The sequence below is a fragment of the Stenella coeruleoalba genome (assembly GCF_951394435.1).
Source record: "Stenella coeruleoalba genome assembly, chromosome: 10".
Lineage (NCBI taxonomy): Eukaryota > Metazoa > Chordata > Mammalia > Artiodactyla > Delphinidae > Stenella > Stenella coeruleoalba.
The window spans coordinates 8057770-8083841 of NC_137156.1; the positions used below are offsets into that span (position 1 = coordinate 8057770).

Consider the following 26072-nt stretch of genomic DNA (forward strand, 5'->3'; position numbering starts at 1 on the left):
TAACCTCAATGATGTTCCCACCCTCATGACAGACACCAATAAAATCTTCATTGCCACATCTACCCACAACATTTAAACTTTTCCAATTTGTTTGCTGGGTTCAAAATCCATCTTCCAACATCTGTCGAGCTAAGAAAACTCTAAAGGTCACAAAGCTCGTATTATTTCTATTATCTTGCAAAAATTTAGTCACAGTGGAGAAAAACAGAAACAAAAGAGGGGAAGACATGAACAGAAAATAAGAGAATGAAAGATGAATACGAACGAATTCTTTCAGTCATTAATTTACTGATTCATTAACTGATTTTCTGGACGTTACTATGCACCAGCACCGTGTTAGATGCTGAAACATGAAGTCAAATGAGGCATGGTCCTTATCTTCAGATAGGGTAACAAGCAAGTAATCAGTAATTACGGACCAGTTTTTTAAGGAGGATGAGAGGGGTTTACACGACGTGCTGTAAGAAGGGAGAGAAAGGAAGTATTATTCAGCCATAAAAAGAAGGAAATCCTGCTATTTGCGACAATGTGGATGGACCTTGAGGGCATTACGCTAAGTGAATAAATAAGTAAGAGGAAAACAAATACTGTATGGTCTCACTTATGTACGGACTTTAAAAGAAACAAAACAAAAAAACCAAACTCACAGATACAGAGAACAGATTGGTGGTTGCCAGAGGTAGGGGCTGGGGGATAGGAGAAACGGGTGAAGGGGGTCAAAAGGTACAAATTCAGTTATGAAAAAAATTAAGTCAGGGGGATGCAATGTGCAGCATGATGACTAGAGATGATAACACTGTATCGCATATTTGAAAGTTGCTAAGAGAGTAGATCTTAAAAGTTCTCATCACAAGAAACAAACTGTAACTGTGAGGTGATGGATACTAACTAGACTTATTGCGGTGCTCATTTTGCAACATATACAAATACGAAATCATTATACTGTACACCCGAAACAAAAGAAAAGCCAGGAGATTTCATGCAAATCTCTTATATAAAAGAGAAGCCTTCCAGGAAGAGCTGCTGCTTTGCTGAGTTTTGAAAGACTCCAGGATGTCGTCTAGATGGAGAAGGAAGGAAGAGATCAGCAAACAAACGGAGACATGACTCACCTGGGAAATGCTTATGGCCAGGGTCTCTAGGGACCTATCTGACAGAAATAAAGCCAAGGCTGGGAAAGTCAGAAACCTGAAAACAATTACCTCTTTGGTTCTGGGTTATTTAATACAGTTAGTGAGGATGTAGTCTAAAAAGACAATGATGAGAGGACATCAGAAGAACAAATCAGAGTTCACCCTGGGTCAGTATAAGGTAAGAGACAGTACAGAGAAGGGGTAGCGTCAGCCAACTAAGGACGAACTGTTAGCAAAGGATGAGATCAGAGCGTGGGTAACGAGCTCCCAGCTGTACCCTGGGTCCTACGTATGGTGAACGCTGAAGCGTGCTGGACACTCTCTCAGGTGACCCCTAGGAGCTGAGAAAAACCAACTACCAGCAGCACTTCGTTCATTCAACCCACATTTCTGAACAGCTATTATGTACATAATACTTTTCAGACACATGAAGAGAAAAGGGATAGAGTGCTTGCCTCAAGAGCTTACAGGCAAACTGGTAAGTGAGACGCGGGGAAGGGCAGACACCCAGCAGCTGAGGAGGCGGAGATACACAGAGCGGCCACACTGACGAAGACGCCACGCTAGTGAAGACCTAACGTGGGTTTTCAAAGATGGTGAGAGCTTGGATTAGGAGAGGGGAATAGTTCCGCCCTTAGACCTGGGCAAGACGGTGCCGCCCTGCACCCCACACCTTAGAGGGCACCACTCTGGTCATCCTTTGGCTATTCCCCTCCACACAGGAAAAGAATCCTCTCAGCCAGGGAAACGCCTGTCCGTGGCCATAGCTTCCCCCTCCAGACTGCGTTCCAAGTTCCCCAGGCCACAGAATTCTCTGCCAAAGAATAATTCTCTGAGCTCACATCCAAAACAACTTTAGCTATTTCCCCTTGCCCGTGTAATAAAGCCCACGTTCCATGGCTCTGAATTCAATTTGTGCCTGTGTATAGCTACAGCTGAAGCATGGGAAGGCTGGGAGCAGGCAGGGCCTTATTTAAAGGTGTATCCCTGACTGCCGACCACAGATGATGAGAAGGTAAGATGGTACAACCACACTGGAAAACGGTTTAGCAGTTTGGTAAAAACACAAATATTCACCTACCGTATGATCCAGCATGCCACTTCTAGGCCACCCAAAAGAAAATACAGCACATATCCGTGCAGAGACTCCTATGCAAATACTCAGGGCAGGTGAATGGGTAAACAAACTGTGCTATAACCACACAATGAAACACTACTCAGCGACATAAAGGAATGAATTACTGATGTACACACAACATGGATGAATCTCAAAATTATGATGTTGCATTAAAACCAGACCAAAAAAAAGAATACACACTCTCTGTTTCCATTTATTTTCTGGCCTTTCATGTAAAAAGTTATCTGTGTGATAGAAAATCAGTGGTTGCCTGGGGACTGCAAAGGAGAGGAGCAGAATATCCTTCAAATATGAGGGTGAAATAAGGACATTTTCATACACACATAGGTGAGAGAATTTGTAGCATCAGAACTGCACCGCAAGGTATGCTCAAGATGTTCTTTAAGGAACAATCTAGAGGGAAATGGTTCCATATGGAAAGTAGCATTTATGGAAAGAAATAAAGAGCATCAGAAATGTATCTTTCCAGGCTTCCCTGGTGGCACAGTGGTTAGGAATGTGCCTGCCAATGCAGGGGACACAGGTTCGAGCCCTGGTCCGGGAAGATCCCACATGCCGCGAAGCAACTAAGCCCGTGCGCCACAGCTACTGAGCCTGCACCCTAGAGCCCGTGAGCCACAACTACTGAGCCCACGTGCCACAACTACTGAAGCCCCAGGCACCTAGAGCCCGTGCACCACAACGAAGAGTAGCCCCTGCTCGCCACAACTAGAGAAAGCCCGCACACAGCAACAAAGACCCAACGCAGCCAAAAATAAATAAATTAGAAAAAAAAAGAGAAATGTATCTTTCTGATCAAAGAGCCCTAGCCCAGAGTAAGCTAACCTCCACCTACCTCATCACGTCCACTGCAACTGCCATCATCACCCCCCACACCCTGCGTATCCCACCCCGGGAGCAGTGCTGTGCACCACCCAGTGCTGCCCTGCATCTGCCCCTAGTTCTACTGCCAGAAGGAACACCACTTGGAGGTAGCGGCGACCCATCAGAGGCAGACCCACTGGGCTGACTTCTTATGGAAAGGTGAGATGGTCTTCCCGGCCACGTGACATGCATCTCTCAGCACAGGTGGACTGGATCACCATGCACTCCTGCCTCTGCTACCATGTTCTGAGAGTACCTGGGACACAGGAGAGCCGTGAGGGGCACACCTAATTTTTGGCCACCACGGTGATGACTGAGACTCAACGTAAATCAGGGGCATCTCAAACAGGAGGCCACTTCCTGGTCTGTTCTTGAAGGTGTGAACTCTGATTGCTGCGGGGACTGCCTCAGCCTCAACCTGGACGGCTCAGACTTTCCTCTGCAAAGGCCGTCTTGCAATCGGATGAGAATCGCTATCACCATGAAGCAGGGCCGTTCTACGGAAGCCGAGCCAGGAAGCAAGGCAGAAATAAACCTGCCACCAGAGCTCCGCCGGTGCGTCCTCTGGTCTCTAAGCACTCTCTAAACCAGATGCCGGTTCCTCTCTTCCTTTCCTTCTCCCCTGTCCTTTCCTTCATCATGTTCCTTGTTCCTCTTCTCACCTCCCCTCCCCTTCCTCCTCTTTCCTCCCTCCTTCACTCATTCCTTCTTCACATTCCTTCAGTGTTGTTTTAGGCAGTTACGGTTTTTAGTATTTATCACGGGCATTATGTTGTATAAAAATCCAATGATTCGAGCTCTTGGGTTGGTCCTATTTTGTTGATGTAGTTTTTTTCCGGACACACAGGCTCAGCGGCCATGGCTCACGGGCCCAGCCGCTCCGCGGCATGTGGGATCTTCCCAGACCGGGGCACGAACCCACGTCCCCTGCATCGGCAGGCGGACTCTCAACCACTGTGCCACCAGGGAAGCCCTGTTGATGTAGTTTTACACGACATTTTAAGAAAACTTATTCAGTCAGAATAGTTACCTATTTTTCCATGACCAACCCCTTCCTCACTGCTTTTTAAAATGAGCAAAAGCCATTAAGATTATGAAACAGACTCTTAAGTTGGAAGAAGACACAGTATCCAAATCTTTACATTTTTTTTTTAATATTTCAGAGAAAACTAAATCTGAAGTGTTCGATGATAGCAGGTGAGGAAATGGGATCTGACAGCTCAGGTTAACCAGACATGACTCTGAAAATCTCAGGGGCAAGGGACAGACGAGAGCCCCATTCCACAGTGAGGCCTCTCTCCTGTTCCCCAGGCTCGGGATGGCTGTCAAACACTGAAACCCCTTTTGCAGGCCCCTGAGGGATTGCTCCCAGCCAGCTGCCCATGTGTTTGAAGAATGGAAACGCGTTCACATTTGTGAACGATTCTGGGAGGTTTGGAGGATGGCTAAAAGCAGATGTGATAAAATCTTCGCCTTTCATGCAGCTGAGTTCCCACGATACCACTCACGCATTTTACACTGATCCCCCCAAACTGCCCTGGAGAGGCCCACCCACTCAACACCTACTTTCCACTACCATACCCTGGAGGGAGCAGCTGACTATGGTAGGCTGAGGGGAGGCACGAGGTTATGGGAACTCTAAATCGTTATAAAAATTACTCCATAGCTTTTCCTGGGGGAGCCGCCGGGTTGAGGGGAGCGTGGCCTTCTCCTCTCCCCGCCATGGCGTGTGCTCGTCCGCTGCTATCAGTGTACTCCGAAAAGGGGGAGTCATCTGGCAAAAATGTCACTTTGCCTGCTGTGTTCAAGGCTCCCATTCGACCAGATACTGTGAACTTTGTTCACACCAACTTGCGCAAAAACAACAGACAGCCCTATGCTGTCAGTGGATTAGCAGGTCATCAAACCAGTGCTGAGTCTTGGGTACTGGCAGAGCTGTGGCTCGAACTCCCAGGGTTCGAGGTGGCGGCACTCACCGTTCTGGCCAGGGTGCTTTTGGAAATATGTGTCGTGGGGGCTGCATGCTTGCACCAACCAAGACCTGGCGACACTGGCACCGCAGAGTGAATACAACGCAGAAGCGACATGCCACCTGCTTTGCGTTGGCTGCCTCGGCGTTACCAGCGCCGGTCATGTCTAAAGGTCATCGTACAGAGGAAGTTCCTGAACTTCCTTTGGTGGTTGAAGATAAAGTTGAAGGCTACAAGAAGACCAAGGAGGCTGTTTTGCTCCTGAAGAAATTTAAGGCTTGGAATGATATCAAAAAGGTCTACGCCTCGCAGCGGATGAGAGCTGGCAAAGGCAAAATGAGAAACCGTTGCCGTATCCAGAGCAGGGGATCCTGCATCATTTATAATGAGGACAATGGTATCATCAAGGCCTTCAGAAACATCCCTGGAATTACTCTGCTTGATGTAAGCAAACTGAACATTTTGAAACTGGCTCCCGGTGGGGCATGTGGGACGTTCCTGCATTTGGACTGAAAGTGCTTTTCCGCAAGTTAGAGGAGCTGTATGGCATGTGGCGTAAAGCTGCCCCCCTCAAGAGTAACTACAACCTCCCCATGCACAAGATGCTCAATACAGACCTTAGCAGAATCTTGAAAAGCCCAGAGATCTAAAGAGCCCTCCGAGCACCACGCAGGAAGATTCATCGCCGTCTTGAAGAAGAATCCACTGAAAAACCTGAGAATCATGTTGAAGCTAAACCCATATGCAAAGACCATGCGCCGGAACACCATTCTTCGCCAGGCCAGGAACCACAAAATCCGGATGGATAGGGCAGTAGCAGCACTAGAAGCCAAATCAGATGAGAAGGGGATTCCAGGCAAGAAGCCTGTGATGGGAAAGAAGGGAAAGGAGGCTGTTTGCGTTAAGAAGCTGAAGACGCCGAAGAAGCCAAAGAAGGCTTTGGTGGGAAAATAGGCTGCAGTGACCAAGAAACCAGCAGCTAAAAAGAAGCCCACAGAAAAGAAACCCAGCACAGAGGAAAAGAAGGCTGCCGCATAAACTTAAATTTGTTTTTTCGGTAAAGGTCAAATCATTTTGGACAGCTAATTTTGAATAAAGACCTGATGATCAAAAAAAAAAAATTACTCCATAGAACAAATAATGAGACTGAAACTAAGTCAGGTGATGAGGAATCTGGGGGAACATTTGTAATCTGATTGCCACATATGAAGGTAGATGTAAATGAACTAATAACCACAATGGTGAGTAATAATAGTAGCTCCTGTTTTTCAAACACTTAATATATGCCAGGTATTTGATGCATATTAGCTAAAATTTTCACAATAGCCATGCAAGTTAGGTATTTCCCCCAATTTACAGAGGTGAAAACAGACTGAGCTCAAGAGTGGACCTGGGGACTTCCCTGGTGGCACAGTGGTTAAGGCTCCACTCCGCCTGCCAATGCAGGGGACACGGGTTCGAGCCCTGGTCCGGGAAGATCCCACATGCTGCAGAGCAACTAAGCCCATGTGCCACAACTACTGAGCCTGCGCTCTAGAGCCCGCGAGCCACAACTACTGAAGCCCACACACCTAGAGCCCGTGCTCCGCAACAAGAGAAGAAGCCACCGGAATGAGAAGCCCGCACACCGCAACGAAGAGTAGCCCCCGCTCGCCGCGACTAGAGAAAGCCCGCGCACAGCAACCAAGACCCAAAGCAGCCTAAATAAATAAAATATTTTTTAAAAAAAGTGGATCTGTTGTGTTTAACTTGAAGTAAGTTTGGTAACAACTGATCAGTGTTTTCACACCATTGTGGGGAAAGGTGTCCGAACTGGGACCGATGGGCTCCTTGTGGAGCTCACGCTGCTTCTTGTGCTGGGACATATTTCAGGACACCAAGCTGATGAAGAAAGCAGGGCTTGATAGTATTTGCATCCTAGGTAATAACCCTGAGGCTGTAGGCAGTTTCACTCAATTAAGGAGATGAAAGGGCTTTAGAGCAGAAAATCTTGCTGCAGTTTTGTTTCTGGGCCATTTCACCCCACACGGCTCTCTCATTTCATTCAGTGTCCGGTCGAATGGCGACTCCTTCCATGTTCCCCTAATTACTGAAGAGGAGGAAAGCCCCTGCTTTGTGGCGTCCTGATCTGTCTCCATCCCCTCACCGGCTCTGTGTTTTCTTTATAACACTTAGCATTACACAAACATTCGCTGGCTGGTTACTGTCTGGGCCCTCCACCAAAACATAAGCTCCAATAGGCCATTTTATCCCAACTCCAAGGACAATGTCTGGCACCTCATGGGCACTTAATGCTTAATGAATGTGTTGACAAAACTCTCATTCTTCTAAACCGTCACAGTACTCACCTGATACTTATTTCATATCACTTCGCATTCTTAGCTACATTTTTGTATATACAATCTGGTTTCCAGTATATTTTGAAAGATCCTTAACACTTGGTATATCATCAGGGTCTACTGGACCGAATTTTATTCTCTGAGTTTTTTTTTTTATACAAACCAAAAAATTTGTATATTTTTAAAGTAGAATAAAACTCATTCTATTTTGCAATTAAAATACGAGTTCAATGGACTCCTATAAATCTAAGGTACACTGTGAGATCTTATTTTTTCTGTATCTTAAAACATCTGCTATTTAATCATCCTAGGAATTATCTCACAAATATGCAACCATTTCAATCTGTGCTAAAAAAAATATGAAAATGTAAGAATGATAGAATTGCCTAGAAGGACAATGCAACAGCCACAGAAGCCATCACTATTACATCATCCTTCATTTTCACTCTACCTGAAGTATTGCATCACTCTTTAAGAGGGTATAAAAAGAAGTTTGGAGACATTTTCACAGCTTTTTAAAGCTTTCATTGAACACAACTGAAAGTTTTCATGCTCTTAAGTTCTAATGATCACGTGGATCACCTGGGGATCTTGTGAAAGTGCTGGTTTTCATTCAGCTGGCCTAGGATGGGGCCTGAGAGTCTGCATTCCTACTAAGCTCCCAGGTGTCCATGCGACCACGCTTGGATTGGAATGATCTAGACCACTGTCTCTTGAAATTTGTTTCAATTATAATCAAAGGCACATAAAAAAATACCTTATCATAAAAAAGCCAAGTTCTTGCTTACTTTCTGCAAAGGTACCAAGTATTTTATTGCATATTCTACTCTATGAAATTCAAACGTGCTGTATACTAGTTATGTCACCATGCATTTCACAGGCACTTTAGTAATTAACTGTCTCCACAAACCCATTAGACAGTATCCACATTGCACAAACAGAAACAATCACTGGTTTGGTTGTATTCTTCCTTATATCTGCTATATCTGAATACAGTATTCTGAAAGTAGCCTACTAAGGGAAGAATGCAGAGAGACTGATGACCTCTCTTGATCAGGATATTATATTTCTATTAAAGTATCAGAAAACTGCATTCACACATCACATCAGTTAGTCACTGTCAACATCACCAGATACTTCTCATGTTAATTGCTGTCAAATTCAAGCTTTACCCATCCTATATTCATACAACTGAATTTTTTTTTTTTTTTTACTTAATGGAATTTTAGACCTTTATCCCTTTTGAATTTATCTTCATTTTCATCCCCACCTTTGTACTGATAAGATTATCTAAACTCCTCAATATTTATTTTCCCTTTGGTTTAGTCATTTTTAAAATGTCGGCACCTACCAATAAAGATGTTTAAAAAAAAGAGTCGGCACCTTTATTCACATTACTAATTAAAAGAAATGGCACAGTCTGGGTGTTATGGACTGAATGTTTGTGTCTCTCATATTTATATGTTAAAGCCTTTACCCCCAATGTGATGGTATTTGTCGATAGGGCCTTTGAGAGATAATTAGATTTTGATGACCTCATGAAGGTGGGTCTTTATGATAGGATTAGTGCCCTTATGAGAAAGGGACCCCAGAGAATTTCTTCTTTCTCTCCCCCAGCCCTGTGAGGGCACAAGGAGAAGGTGGCTGTCTGCAAGCCAGGAAGAGGGCCTTCACCAGAAACCAGCCACACTGGCACCTGACTTCCAACTTCAGGTGACAGAACTGAGAAAATAAATTTCTACTGTTGAAGCCACCCAGTCTAATAGCCTTGAAGAATGCCTTTCTATAAGCCTTAAAGAATGACTTTTTACAAGAAAAAAAATCATGGCTTGAAATCATCTAATGTAAAGTATGAGCTTCACATTAGCTGATTTGGTTTAGATAAATAAATACTTTAACAGACAGCAATCTGCCTATGCATGTATAGGTACAAGTATATATAATGTAAATATAGGAAAAATTTTGGAAGGGCACACAGACTTAAGAATGATTATCACTGGGGACGAAAGGAGAATGACAAGGGTAGTGGGAGAAGGCCAGGACAGACTGTCTTTACCCTGTATATGTCTTATGTCTTAGTTTTTAATAAGGAATCATTAACAGTATATTAGTTGTGTAATTAAAATATTACAATTAAAAACTAAGGGAAACGTTAACGGAATGATTACACAGGAAAGTTGTATAAGTTCCTCCGTAAGTCTAAACTAACAAAAAAAAATCACAATTCTTAATAGGTTGTTCTCTTCCTATTCATCTGAAATAAAAGATGAAATAGATGATATCATGACATTAAATGACTAGAAATGTTACTCTGTGAAATTCCTGTCTAAGTACATGACAAGTAACTTAAATTTTCATCAAATATGTATTTTATTATTTTGTATTGATACAAACAGATTAGTCATTACTGTAATCAGCTCAAGGCCAGTTTTTGAAAAGAAAAAATTGACAAACCTTTAGCTAGGCTAACTCAGGAAAAAAAAAAAAAGAGAACTCAAAATCAGAAATGAAAGACAGACATTACAACTGCCATCACAGAAATAACAAAGAATCATGCAAGACTACTATGAACAATTTACACCAAGAAACTGAATAACCTAAAAGAAATGGACACATTCCTAGAAACAACCAATACTGAATAACAGAAATCTGAACAGACTAGTTATGAGTGAAGAGCTTGAATCAGTAATCAAAACCCCCAAAATACAGAGAAGCCCAGGACCAGATGGTTTCACCGGTGAATACTGCCAAACATTTAGAGAATAATTAATGCCAATTGCTCTCAAACTTTTCCAAAAAATGGAGAGAATACTTCCAAGCTCATTTTATGAGGCCAGCATTGTCCTGATACCAAAGCCAGATAAAGACACTAAAAGAAGGTCACAGACCAATACCCATGATGAATATAGATGTAAAAATTCTCTATAAAATGTTAGCAAACTGAACACAACAGCACATTAAAATCATCATACATCACGATCAAGTGGGAATTGTCCCTGAGATGCAAGGATGATTCAACATATGCAAGTCAATAAATGTGGTACACCACATTAATATTAGAATGAAAGATAAAAATCATATAACCAGGGGCTTCCCTAGTGGCGCAGTGGTTGAGAGTCTGCCTGCCAATGCAGGAGACACGGGTTCGTGCCCCAGTCTGGGAAGATCCCACATGCTGCGGAGCGGCTAGGCCTGTGAGCCATGGCTGCTGAGCCTGCGCGTCCGGAGCCTGTGCTCCGTAACGGGAGAGGCCACAACAGTGAGAGGTCCGCATACGGCAAAAAAAAAAAAAAATCATATAACCATCCCAATAGATGCACAAAAAGCATTTGACAAAATACAACATACTTTTATAATAAAAACACTCAACAAATTGGGTATAGGAGAAACATACCTCAACATAATTTAAAGGCTATATATGACAAACCCACAGCCAACATCATACTCAATGGTGAAGGGTTGAAAGCTTTTCCTCTAAAATCAGGAACACGACAAGGGTGCCCACACTCACCACTCTTATTGAGCATGGTACTGGAAGTCCAGAGCAGTAAGGCAAGAAAAATGAAATAAAAAGGCATCCACATTGAAAAGGAAGAAGTCTTTGTTTTCAGATGATCTGATCTTATATCTAGAAAATCCTAAAGACCCACCAAAAAACTCTAGAACTGATGAATTCAGTAAAGTTGCAGAACAGAAAAATCAACATATGGAAAACAGCTGCCTTTCTCTACATTAACATCTAAACATCTGAAAAAGAAATAAAATAATTCCATTTTAGCATCAAAAACAATAACATACTTATGAATAAATTTAACCAAAGAGATGAAAGATCTGTACACTGAAAACCACAAGACTCTGATGAGAGAAACTGAAGACACAAATAAAGATACCCCACGTTCATGGATAAGAATTAATATTGTTAAAATGTCCATGCTTCCCCCAAAGCCATTTACAGATCCAATGCAATCCATATCAAAATTCCAATGACATTTTTTTCCACAGAAGTAGAAAAAAAGCCTACAATTTGTATAGAATGACAAAAGATCCTCAATGGCTACAGCAATCCTGAGAAAGAAGATGAAAACTAGAGGCATCACATGTCCTGATTTCAAACAAAAATATAGCTACAAAGCTCTAGTAATCAAAACAGTAAGATACCAGCACAGAAACAGACACATAGACCAATGGAGCAGAACTGAGAACCCAGAAATAAACTTTCAGATATGTGGTCAACCAACATCTGACAAGGGAGCCAAGAATACTCAATGGGGAAAAGACAGTCTCTTCAATAAATGGTGTTGGGAAAACTGAATAACCACATGCAGGAGAGTGAAATTGGACCCCTTTCTTACACAAATCACAAAAATTAACTCAAAATGGAATAAAGATTTAAATATAAGACCCAAAACCACAAAATTCCTGAAAGAAAACACAGGGAAAAAGCTCCTTGACATCTGTCTTAGCAGTGATTTTTTTGGATATGATGCCAAAAGCACAAGCAAGAAAAGCAAAAATAAGTGGGACTACATCAAACTAAAAAGCTTCTGCACCACAAAAGAAACAATCAACAAAATAAAAAGGCAACTTACAGAAAGGAAGAAAATATTTGCAAATCATATATCTGGTAAGGGGTTAATATCCAAAATATATAAAGAACTCATACAACTCAGGGACTTCCCTGGTGGTCCAGAGGTTAAGAATCTGCCTTCCAATGCAGGGGACGTGGGTTTGATCCCTGGTCGGGGAACGAAGATCCCACATGCCACCGGGCAGCTAAGCCCATGCACCACAGCAACTACAGAGCCCACGCACCGCAACTAGAGAGAAACCCGCGCACTGCAATGAAAGATCCTACATGCCACAACTAAGACTGGATGCAGCCATAAACAAATATTAAAAAGAACTCATACAACTCAATAGTAAAAAAAAAAAAACCAAAAAACCCCCAAAAAACAACAACCTGATAAAAAAAATGGGCAGAGGAACTGAACATTTTTCCAAAGACGACATACACATGGCCAACATGTATATGAAAAGATGATCAACATCACTAATCAGAAATGTGAAACCATAATGAACTATCATCTCACACCTGTTAGAATGGCTGTTGTCAACAAGACAAGAGTTAAAAAAAAAGTGTTGACAAAGATATGAAGAAAGGAAACCCTTGTTCACTGTTGGTGGGAATGTAAATTGGTGCAGCCACTGTGGAAAAGAGTATGGAGGGTCCTCAAAATATTCAAAATAGAACTACCATATGATCCCGGAATCCTACTTCTAGATATATATCCAAAGGAAATGAAAACAAGATCTCAAAGAAATCTGTGCCCCCATGTTCACTACAGCATTATTTACAAAGGCCAATATATGGAAACAATCTAAGCATTCATCAATGGGTGAACAGATAAAGATGTAACAACACACACACACACACACGCACACACACACGAGTATCAGCCGTGAGAGAAAAGAAAATCCTACTGTTACAGCAACTCAGATGAACCTTGAGGATGTTAAGCTAAGTGAAATAGGCAGAGAAAGACAAATACATTGAATATAAAAAAGCTGAATCATAGAAACAGAGCAGAGTGGTAGCCACCAGGGGCTGGGAGGTGGGGGAAATTGGGAGACACTGATTAAAGGGTACAAACTTCCGGTTATAAGATTATTAAGTTCTGAGGATCCAATACACAGCATCGTGAATACTGTTAACAATACTGTATTTTATAGTCCCTGAAAGCTGCTAAGAGTGTGGATCTTAAATGTTTTCACCACAAAAAAGAAATGGTAATTATGTGATGAGATAGTGTTAGCTAATGCTACAGTGATAATTTGTTTTTGCAATAAATGTGTCAAATCATATTATACACCTTAAACTTACGCAATGTTATATGTCAGTTATATCTCAATAAAGCTGGAAAAAATAGTAATCAGCACAACTCTCAAGAGTAATTGGCAGTGTTTGGTTAAATCTTGAGCCTTATATTACATACTCTAAGCTAACAAAATTCAACAAAAGATCGGTAGCTGTTCGGTATTTTGCTATAGGTCTTTCAGAGATGCCTTCAGAGAAGGGTACCAGAGGGTCCTTCAACTCTTCAGTTACTCCCCTCCGCTTCATCCACTAACATACACCACAGTAAGAGGTGTCTGCGTGAAGAGTGGCCGATTCCCACGCTAAGAGAAGGATTTTTCTTTGATCAAAAGAAACCCATTTAGGGCTTTCTTTAATGCGTTTGTAGCCGTCTGTTCTCAAAACACCGGTCGGATTACCATTTTGTCAGAAGTAAAAACAGAATTTCTTTTTCCCTAGTAGGTTAAAATTGTACAAAAAAAATCAAAGCCCCAAACCAAGCGAAGTCCAGTGACAACCCCTTTTTTTTTTTTTTTTTTTTTTCCGGTATGCGGGCCCCTCACCGCTGTGGCCCCTCCCGTTGCGGAGCACAGGCTCCGGACGCGCAGGCTCAGCGGCCATGGCTCACGGGCCCAGCCGCTCCGCGGCATGTGGGATCTTCCCGGACTGGCGCACGAACCCGTGTCCCCTGCATCGGCAGGCGGACTCTCAACCACTGCTCCACCAGGGAAGCCCTAACCTCATTATTTTTTATCATTACCAGTGTTATTATTATTTTAATACAGTGCAAATAACACAGTACAGAACTCAGGAAGGAAAGTCCACTCTATTAGTGATCTGCACTAAGATAGCCCAGACATATACACCTGCATTTTAACCCTGACTCCTTGACATCCAATTGGATGTTACAGGAAGAATCTGCATTGTTTGCCATAAAATCTGAGGATTTTTTTTAATTTAATCTTTTTTTATACAGCAGGTTCTTATTAGTCATCCATTTTATACACATCAGTGTATACATGTCAATCCCAATCGCCCAGTTCATCACACCACCACCACCACCCCCCCCACCACCATCCCCCGCCGCTTCCCCACCTTGGTGTCCATACGTTTCTTCTCTACATCTGTGTCTCTATTTCTGCCTTGCAAACCGGTTCATCTGTACCACTTTTCTAGGTTCCACATATATGCGTTAATATACGATATTTGTTTTTCTTTTTCTGACTTAACTTCACTCTGTATGACAGTCTCTAGATCCATCCACGTCTCAACAAATGACCCAATTTCATTCCTTTTTATTGCTGAGTAATATTCCATTGTATATATGCACCACATCTTCTTTATCCATTCGTCTGTCAATGGGCATTTAGGTTGCTTCCATGACCTGGCTATTGTAAATAGAGATGCAATGAACATTGGGATGCATGTGTCTTTTTGAATTATGGTTTTCTCTGTGTATATGCCCAGTAGTGGGATTGCTGGGTCACATGGTAATTCTATTTTCAGTTTTTTAAGGAACCTCCATACTGTTCTGCATAGGGGCAAAATCTGAGGAATTTTTAAAAAAATCAAATAACTGTTATTAAGTTCTTTAGCCAACTTGGCCGAAATTCACCTTTCTAAGCTTCCTCTCCTTCCAGATGCCTATGTGCACTCTCCGCCCCAGGCACATTTAATTATCTGAAGTTCCCCCAATGAGTATCTCTCCATCCATCCTTCCCCGTCCTCACCTCCCTGCACGTAGGTGTTCTTCCTTTTGCCTGGATGACGCCTAATTGTCTTTTGGCTTTTCCTGACCACTCACCTTCTCCCAAACTGGTCAAGATCCTATGTCTGGCATACACTAGGCACCCAATAAGCATTTGTGGAATGTATTTATCATATATATATATGTATGTATGTATATATATATATATATATATATATATATATATATATATATATATAAATGAATGAGTTTGCCAGTATCACACCAGAAATGGGCTTGCAAACTTCAGGGGTCCACTTCTGACCTCTTTTTCCTTTGGCAACATTCTTCTTTGACAGGTTTAGAGAGTTATCAGGATTATTATGTGTGAATATGTACATGGCAAGTAAAGAGTGTTGGGGACTGGACTTCCCTGGTGGTGCAGTGGTTAAGAATCTGCCTGCCACTGCAGGGGACATGGGTTCGACCCCTGGTCCGGGAAGATCCCACATGCCGCAGAGCAACTAAGCCTATGCGCCGCAACTACTGAGCCTGCACTCTAGAGCCCACGTGCCACAACTACTGAAGCCTGCGTGCCTAGAGCCTGTGCTCTGCAACAAGAGAAGCCACCACAATGAGATGCCCGCACGCCGCAATGAAGAGTAGCCCCCACTCACTGCAACTAAACAGAAAGCCCGCGTGCAGCAAGGAAGACCCAACGCAGCCAAAAAATAAATAATTAATAATTAAAAAAACAGTGTTGGACTTCCCTGGTGGCGCAGTGGTTAAGAATCCACCTGCCAATGAAGGGGATGTGGGTTCGAGCCCTGGTCCAGGAAGATCCCACATGCCATGGAGCAACTAAGCCCGTGTGCCACAACTACTGAGCCTGCGCTCTAGAGCCCACGAGCCACAACTACTGAAGCCCTCGAGCCACAACTACGGAAGCCCGCGTGCCTAGAGCCCGTGCTCTGCAACAAGAGAAGCCACCACAATGAGAAGCCCGTGCACGGCAATGAAGAGTAGGCCCCGCGCACAGCAACAAAGACCCAATACAGCCAAAAATAAATAAAATCTACGTTTAAAAAAAAAAAAAGAGCTTTGGGGATTAGGAAGAGAGACTGAAAGACATTTGACAATGTATCCCTGTATTTTAAAGCAGAGGGATACTGAGACAGCAGTAACTCCAAAATTGTAGAGACCCATGACTCAGTGAAAACCACCTAGAAGGACTCTTAAATATCTTCTTCGTTCTAGATTTTTAAGAAATAAATACCAATGTTTAAAAATTACTAATTTCAATGCAGGCATACCTTGGAGACATTGTGGGTTCAGCTCCAGACCACCGCAATAAAGGGAGTATTACAACAAAGCAAGTCATGTGAATTTTTTGGTTTCCCAGTGCACATAAAAGTTGTTTATGCTGAGGCCTCCCTGGTGGCGTAGTGGTTGAAAGTCCACCTGTTGATGCAGGGGACACGGGTTCGTGTCCCGGTCCGGGAAGATCCTACATGCCGTGGAGCGGCTGGGCCCGTGAGCCATGGCCGTTGAGCCTGTGCGTCCGGAGCCTGTGCTCCGCAACGGGAGAGGCCACAACAGTGAGAGGCCCGCGTACCGCAAAAAAAAAAAAAAAAGGTGTTTATGCTATACTGTAGTATATTAAGTACGCAACAGCATTATGCCTAAATAATGTATATTCCTTAATTATAAATATTTTATGGTAAAAAATGTTAACCATCATCTGAGCCTTCGGCAAGTCATAGTAGTAATATCAAAGATCACTGATCACACATCACCATAATGAATAATGAAAAAGTCTGAAATATTGTGAGAATTGCCAAAATGTGACAGAGACACGAAATGAGCAAATACTGTTGGAAAAAACGGTGCGGATAGACTTGCTCGATGCAGCATTGCTACAAACCCTCAATAAGTAAAAATGCAGGATCTGTGAAGTACAATAAATCCAGGTCTGCCTGTAACGCATTTTAAATAGTCTTCTAGTATCTCTAGGGCGTATATGCGTTTAGTCACCTGCTGTGCTGATACACTGTAAGGCGGTGCTGCCCGCTCACCTCTTGGCTCAGAACTCTCTGCGGACGGGTGGGGCAGTCAGTCCTCTTTGCACAAGAGCCTGGGCAGCATATCGTGGGAGGGCACTCACCCCTATGAGGTGCATCGGGAAATGGTCAGATACAGACAAGGCATCTCAACAACAAAGCTCTGGACATGAGAAGTAATGCTGAGTAAAGAATCTGTTACTTGGGATTCTTCATGGCTCAGTTCCCTGTGGGACCCAGGGAGAGAGAATGCAGTGATGAAAAAGGTACAGGATGTACTTAAATCTACATACAGTACTGGGGTTGCAAGAGAGGAACGCTTTGTGATCTCTCCCAAAGGAACAGAAAAGAAGAGACAGAAAACAACACTTGGTTATGGGCATATGGCGAGGGCAGACGAAGTGCGGGGAACTGCGGGGAGTTGGGGAAAGAACGGGTGAGAGGTAAGTGTGTAAACACAAAGTACTGTGAGCTACCGCTCAGAGATGTATCTCGCGAGCGCAGAACAGTCCCTGATTAACAAAGACATGACATAAGTATACCGGATTTGTGAAGTCACGAAAATAGATTTTAAACACTTTAAAAATAAATTCACAAAGCTTAATTTGTGAATTAATTTGTTGGTTACACAGAAGTTCACCAAGTTTAAGGAAACTGAAATCTGACTAAACAAATACAAATTTTTAATCATGAATATACTTGTATTAGTTACCCTGCTGCCAGTCATTTTGCAAGTTATGGCCTTCTCTCCAAGAAAATGGACATAAAATCCAAACACATTATTTCTTTTATAATATTCTGGCCTCATTAAAAGATATTAAATAACTTGCCTTAATTTCAAGGGAATAAAATGAAATCTGCCATACAGAAAAACAAAGAGGCAATTTCACAGTTAGAAAATAAAGTCATTCGGTGGTTCAGTACTGGATATGTGAGGAACCAAAAAAGCTGCTACGGTGGCGACACAAGATATTTGTAGTGATTCTTACAACTTCTATTTCCCCGTGAAGTTGTGAGTGAATACCAAACTCCTTGGAGATTTAACCCCAGGTCAGATAGTTGTATTCAGGACACCTTGGAACTGTACCAGCTTCTGAATTTGGGGACATGGGGAAGAATACAGCTCTTTCACAATTACCAGCAGCAGTGAAAGGAGATTTTGTTTGTATGTGCTCTGGTTATCAAGTGCTGAGCAGAGGGGAAGCAGGTTGGCTTTTCTGCATGTACAAGTGCTATCCTTTTGAATGTGAAAACAAAGGAAAGCTTTTAATGGTTTCTTGGAAAAGACATGGGCCAGATTTTATTTCTAAATTTTAAGCAATAATCATACCTACCTATTCTACCTATTTATATATCTATATTCTAATCTATTTCTATATGTTCTAAAAATATCTACAGTATTTCCGGATATTCATGGTAATGTCAAAAGATGTGTTCTTTTACTGCTAATGCTAAGAGACAATCTGTGTCACACGGATAGACTGTGTTATATTTTCCTTCTTTCAAGCTATGGAACCAGCCGATACTGGGAGTTACTGAGCCATCCAGACTCCCTGCTGAATGAAATCCTTATCACATTCTTCTTTGGCTGAAGTATATTATCGTGACAGTTAGTTGCTCCACACTTCACTGTATAAAGCCTTTTCTAAGAAGTAAAGGAAAATCATACCTTTTCCTTAACATTTTAATCCAGATGTCAAATCAAACTGAGCTTCGTTAGCAGAGGCTCTAAGAGGAAAACAAGTCACAGGAAGGCAAAATGCAGCCTGAGCACTGTGTGAAAAAAAAAATGGCCTTTTTAACGGCTACCTGACATCTATGATGGTTAGGGAGTTTTACAAATAATTTTAGATATCTCATGTTATTTTGAGCACCTTCTGGGGTCTCACCTCAATTAATTAATCAACATTCAGTCATCAGCCCAACACGGTCTCCCAAAACACTGGGCTGATGATAAAGACAGACAACTCTATGGGGGGGGGGGTGTGGAAAAAAGAGAGCTGTGACAAGTATTAGCTATTTGACAGGTGATATAAAGCAGAAGACAAAATGATTGGTTACAATTATACCCCGTGTGTGGCAAAGCCCATTGCTTTTGCCAAGATACTGTGTCAAAATAAAGAAAATTATGTATATCTAAGCCTCTGACCCCCATTTTTTGAAAATTAGCATTGCATCACACATCTTCTCACCTGGTTCTTCCTGAGCTACTGTCTTGAATACTGCTAGATGAGCACTTTTATGATATATTACTATCCTTAATCTTACTGATGAATCAATTTCTATCCGACAGAGAATAGAGAGCATTATGTAGCGTGTTTTCTCAGTTTTCTAAATGACAGATGCTTCAAGCCCTCCCCCGAGGTCCCTACCCTCCATCTGCTCCCAACCAGACAGTCATCCCATCCCATTCTTTGCCTATATAAGAATTTTGAAGCTACTACTGGAGATAAACATAAAACATACTAATTTACTTTATTATATAACTAAACTAATATATTTTTAGCTTCATATATGGTGCCAATGTCTGAAGTGTGTCGGTCCAATGGGTAATTTCGGAATGAACTGGACAGATGGGACTGAAATCAGTGAAAGTGAAATTTGCAGCCTTTCATATTAACACTGAATAGTTTGGTAAGTTGGGTTACTTCACTCATTTTCATTCAACAATTTTTTAGTTTAACTTCACGCAAGCAAGGTCTTTCGAACGCTTATCTGCAGTGTAACTTTTAATAGGGTAGAAGAAATGTTTTGAAGTGAATAAATGCCTATTTGAAACAATTATAAATGTATCATGAAAATGAGTCAAAGAAGCACAACCATTTAAGTCATATGAATAATGAGAATGTTACCAAATTTTCTTTTAAAAGTGTGTGCACCAATCTAGTCCTTTGTCTATTAGAAACTGGTTGACTTCTACAAGATAAAGCAACACACACAAAGCATACTAATGGTTATCTTCATGATCTTATGATTTTAAAAGTATTTTCTTGGCAGAAGTCTTCACCTAGTTTTTGCCTTTCAGCACTCAAAGGTTATTTGATTTTTCTTTTTAGATACAGCTAGGCTTGTATCATTATAGAGAACGTTAACTACTACAGCTAATGCAGCTATAGAAGGTTTACAGTGTTTTTCCCTCCCAGTCTCTAAAAGAGAAAAGATAAATTCAGTAACACCAATGGGTAGTACCTCTGGGCAGTGGAAAGGGTGGGTCAGAAACATTCCGGAGTTTTACTTAGGAAGGTATTTGATGCAACGCTGTTTTCAGGAAGATTATGTGAGCACTTGCACTTCACTAGTGACCTCACTTGATTAGTAGTTCTAGTTGTTTCTCAAGTTGTGGCCCAAGTTAGTCTCTAGAGACCGTTAGGTCTGATTGTGTGAAAATGTGTGTTGGATTTACATAAATTAGAAAAGTTGAAGAAGGAGATGTTAGACTATGAGTTTTGTTTGTTTTTTTAAGAAAGAAAGTCTGGCCAACTAACTTGCGTACTTTTAAAAAGCCCAAGGACTGAAAATGTAGCCAGCAGCAAGCAGGGCAAAGAGGTCGGATAATGCCGACTCGGCTGGGCAGCACGTGCTAGGAAATCTTTTGTGATCCTTCTCAGCTGTGACTGGAGGGACCAGCCAACTCTTCTACATTAATCCTGGACTTGGGTTAAGTGTTATATTACAGATCTCTGGGAGAGCCACCAAGAAGCTGATTTTTTAAAAAATATTTATTTATTTATTTATTTAGGCTGTGCCGGGTCTTAGTTGTGGCATGCATGTGGGATCTAGTCCCCTGACCAGGGATCGAACCCCAGCCCCCTGCATTGGGAGCGTGGAGTTGTACCACTGGACCACCAGGGAAGTCCAAGAAGCTGATTCTTAAATAACGAGCCTCCTTGGTTTCACCAGACAAACTAGAAATGGCGGGGAAATGGAAGCCGTTTATTTTCTTCATGTCCACTGTCTCATTGCTATAGAACCCAAGCCCACCAAGACACTATCATGAAGTAGCAGCTGGTAACAATCGAAGGGAAAACCTTACAACACACACACACACACACACACACACACACACACACACACACACACACACACACACATATTCATTCGCCACTTTCTCTCTTCCCTTTGAAGGACTCAAGCGAGGAGTAGTCTGATTTTCACCTAATTGTTCATTCTAGTTTGCTATTCCTTCAACCTCTAGAATTTCCTAATAGAGGAGTCACCTAAATATGTTCACAGAGAAAGCTATTTAACTCCATGACAGCAACGGTTAGTTTAGCTTAGGATAAAATCTTTTAGAATAAAACATATTCATGTTAAACCCATGTGGGTAACTTGCATGCACTTAGCAGGACGCCAGAATGCAGGATGAACCCAATGTTATATATGTATTAATTAAAGGTCCTATTTAACAAAAATGGGCTTTCCCTATTCCATGGAATCTCCTAAAGGAGACGCCCATACATTTACTCACGTAGTAAACATTATTGCTTCACTATAAAGTCAGTAATTGTCATAATGAGGCAGAAAACACTAAAGACGAATTAAGAGACCCAGGCTCTTGCTTTGACTCTGGCACCAACAGGTATTGCGGCCTTGAACCTCACTTACATAACACAGGGAAAAAAATCCCTTCTTATGATGACTGAATTAGCTGCTGTTGAGTATCATTCACCCGGAAACAAAGATTTTATAAGACAAGGAGTCATGGAACATGAATAAGCCTAAAACGTCCGATTACATTTCAGAATCAGTAAAGTAAGTATACCTTTGCAGTAAGTCCAATATGATCACTGGGTGAATGATACGAAATTTTGTCTTTGGCTACACGCAACCCAGAAATAACAGGATTTACTGCCAGTTCATAAACTGTAGCCTGATTTCTTCATAGGAACTCTAACATAACTATATGGAATATTAGTATTATTATATCTAACAGAGTAACTATCTGACTCTACGGAGTAACCATCTTTCCTTATACAGAGACGCAATATCTTTAGGTTAAATAATATTTGAAAATATTTGAAAAGTTTTGATGTAAGTACTTCTCCATTTCTTAAGCTTAGCCTTCTATGTTTTATGAAAAATAACTTTAAAAACGTATTAAAGGTTAACACGTTTCTTTGTAAGGATTCCTTTCCTACCACACAGCACTATAAAGGCCTAAGAATTAGCTCTGCATGGTCCAGACTTTATGAACAGAAACACAGAAAGGAAACACACAGAATGATTTTTTTAAACCTCAGATGAATCAAGGAGCACTTTATTGGCTCTCATAGTATCAGACAGTCATAGACATCTAATTCAGCTTCCCACCCAAAGCTGGAAATAATTGCTTCCCACAATAATTCTGATAAAAATCCACACACCTTACTGGAAAAACTCTAGAGAAAGACTTCTCACTATTTGCAAGGTAGCACAGTCTATTTTTTAAATGTTTCTCATTTTTAGGAAACCAGTCCTTATTTGGGGCTAAAAATCTTTCTCCATTCAGTGGTTACCCATCAATCCTAGTTCTTTCCTCTAAAATCACATACAAGTAGTACCATTTTTTTTTTTCGCATGAGGGCCTTTTATAGAAATTAACATTTTAAAAAATAAATTTTATTTATTTTTGGCTGCGTTGGGTCTTCATTGCTGTGTGCAGGCTTTCTCTAGTTGGGGCGAGCAGGGGTTACTCTTCGTTGCGGTGCACAGGCTTTTCATTGCAGTGGCTTCTCTTGTTGTGGAGCACGGGCTCTAGGTGCACGGGCTCAGTAGTTGTGGAGCGCAGAGGCTCAGCAGTTGTGGTGCATGGGCTTAGTTGCTCTGCGGCATGTGGGATTTTCCCGAACCCGGGGTGGAACCGGTGTCCCCTGCATTGGCAGGCGGATTCTTAACCACTCTGCCACCAGGGAAGTCCTGAGAGCCCTTTAGATATTTGACATTTCACACCAAGCCTTCACTTTTCCTCAACAGCCTCAGTAAATTCACCTCCTCCCACTCTCCTCTCCCTCCCCAACTTTGTCATCTGGCCTTTCCTGCTTCCCTTCCTTCCTCCTTCCACAAGTGTTAATTGAATATACCATTACACACATGTCCACATACGTGACATGCACTCTAGACCCTCACCTTCTTCAGCATTCTCTTCTGCATTTATTCTAGTTAGTCAATATTTTAAAAAAAACAAACAGAGCCTTCAGATGTGAACAATGTCAGAATGTGGTAGAACTTATTACCTCTCTTACTGTGAAAGCCATATTTCCATTGATATAACCGATTCCTTCTGCCTGTGCCTAGTTTAGAAGTGTCTCCAATACCATTCCTCCAAACGGGCCTAATTTGGACTTTTGTTGTGGGGAATCTACAGACACATAGATTTCTCTATCAACCAAATGACAGCTTACAGAGCTTCTTTATGGCAATGTATAAGTTGCTTTGTTGATAGCATGTCTTTTTCTCTTTGGGGATTTGGTTCTGCTTTAAATTGGGATGTGGCATTTAAACTCCATAATAGATTAAAACAGGTCCTTGTCCTAGAACACTGTATGCCTCCTTTGTTGTGGCTGCCCTGATAAATATAAAGTTAAATCAAGCAGTAGCTTATCTGACTCTTCAGTTCGGCCACCTTTTATAAAGAGATTTTATTCTTGGCTAGAAGCAGGTAGGGACAAACAGGCTGATCTGTGACTGGATGGCTTCAGTCCAGAGTAACTATTTCCACCAGCAGAGGATGCCTACAAATTGTAATAATGGTTGTAGGCTCCCTTTTCCTTTCTTTTTTACTTACTGATTGGTTCATAAAGAAAAGCATTACATTCTCCCTTCATTAGTTACCTACAGCTGTCATGAAGCATGCTTTTAATGTTTTTTTTTCCATTTTAAAACAATATGTCAAGGAATTCCTAATTTCAGAATTACTCCCAATGTCACTTATTTCTTCATTATAGAAATTACAGGTGATAATAATAGCAATAATAAATGAAAATAGAATGTGTTTATTAGGTATCAGCCATTGTATTTATTAGGCATATTACATGTTATTATCTTAATTCTCTCAGCTAGTCTATAAAATAGGTTTTTTCACCTCCCTTGACAGATCAGGAAAGTGAGGCTTAGAGAAGTACAGCAACTTGCCTAACTAGAGCTAGCGAGCGATGACCCACCACCGTTTAGAGGAACGCTGCGTCTTCTTGCCACTCACTCACGCGGTGATCATTTGTAGCCAATCCTGGGTCTGGTGTGTGTGGGGTTAGGGTTACAAGAGGTAGCATGGCAGTCAGGGTGGTTCCCTGCAAAGAATGGGAGTCTTACAAGTCTAGTCTTGGTTCTGACACTAAGTAGCTGCATAACCTTGGGCAAAATATCGTCTGAGTATCATCTTCGTTATTTATAAAATGAGAAAAGTCATTCTAACTTCACAGTGAAGCTTAGATGACTTCATATTTGTAAAAGCATCTGGGATGGGCCTGTACACTATGTAGTCGCTTAATAGACATTCATTCATTGTCCTGCACTTTCAGATCCCGATTGAGCTGCACACTGTCACATCCTTCTATCTCCTACTGCCATCACCCTTGGATAATCTAGAGGGAGTGACATCACATAGGAGAAATGTACCTTCTTTGATTAGGGCTTGTCTAAACAGTGATATCTTTACAAAAATTTCTTAATATCTTTTTTAAAAGTTCGAAGAAATGCAGTAGTGTAAAAAGGAGAGTAACAAAACTCCAGTTTGAGTTTTAACACTGGAAAAAGACCCGAGGGATATTCAAGATAAATACTCTCAAAGACAACACTGGGTAAGTCAGCTGTTAGAGAAGGGAAAGTGAAAGGATGCTATGTCGGTGGTTCAAAGCCCTCCACAACTGCCTTCCTATTAGGACACACAAGTACAGAGTATAATTTGAGTAAAAATGCTCTCTTTACGCTTCTTTCCCCAGACTGTCTCAGTTTCCCTATCTGCAAAAGGGAAGTGACAGCACCAACTCCCAGGTTTGCTGTGAGGATGAGGAAATACAGGAAAGGTTCCTGTAACAGTACCTGGAACTCTGTCTTACTATCAAGAACTCAGTAAATGTGATCAGTTGCTATTGTTGTATTTGGCTATTCCTCTCTTTCGCACATGGGAAGATATACTTATTCCTTTAATTAACATTGAGAATGACAAACATGCCCTTCTACAATTTGTCCTTTAGTTCTCTAAAGTGCATGGCTGCCGAGCCTGACCTTGAATGGTCTTTCAGAGTTGGTTCAGTCAGCCAAGAAGGACGGACTAGGGTCTAAGAAAACAACAGCCCGTCCTCCTGCCTTGTGGCTAATCTGTCCCGCATGTGCTATTCATACCAGATCTCTAACACAGATCCCAAATCCAAATCCACTTTTAACTTAGGAAGAAGCATAAAAATGTAAAGAACAGTAAAATAAATACATCACATGTTAAAACTATCATTTGTTTCAAATCTTTTAAAATTAATTAATTTGATAAATATTTACTGAATATACCTAGCAGGTGCTGGGAACTGAGAAATAAAATTGCTAAAGCTGTCCTTCCCTTGTATCTCTCTCTAATCCTGTGTCCCTTGTTCCTTCCTCAGATATAACTACTGCAATAAATTTGAGGTCAAGCCTTCTTGTTCCTGTTTTTATACATTTATATACAGATATTCAAACAAAAATGTAACAATACGACTTTAAGGATGTATATAAATTATATCATACTTGATTTCGGCAGCTTGATCTATTCATGTTGATACATGAAGATCTAGTTCATTCACTGTAACTGCTGTATAGTATCCCATCATATGAATATTCTATAGTGTTATTTATCCATTTCTTTACTAATGGATATTTTAGGTTGTTTCCAGTTTTCTGCTTTTACAAACAATGATGCTTTATACAAATTTCCTTGTGTTAATAACTAAGAATTTCTCTGGGAATAAATCTAGTTGTGGAATTGCTATGTTGCTTATTAACATTTATAATTTTAGTAAAAACTACCATATGCTCTAAGAAGTTATAGGACTTGCTACTGTCAGCATTTTAAGTTTTTGC

The 26072-nt window shown here is 41.4% G+C and overlaps 1 protein-coding gene and 1 pseudogene across 4 annotated transcripts in view; one reads left to right on the top strand and one right to left on the bottom strand.

Annotated features, from left to right (window-relative positions):
- Positions 1 to 26072, bottom strand: part of ELOVL2 (ELOVL fatty acid elongase 2) — a 70365-nt gene that overhangs the window by 31438 nt on the left and 12855 nt on the right. The gene's annotated exons all lie outside the window — the stretch shown is intronic.
- On the top strand, positions 4836 to 6143 carry LOC307192808 (large ribosomal subunit protein uL4-like; annotated as a pseudogene). The gene has a single exon. The product of its transcript is annotated as a large ribosomal subunit protein uL4-like (transcript).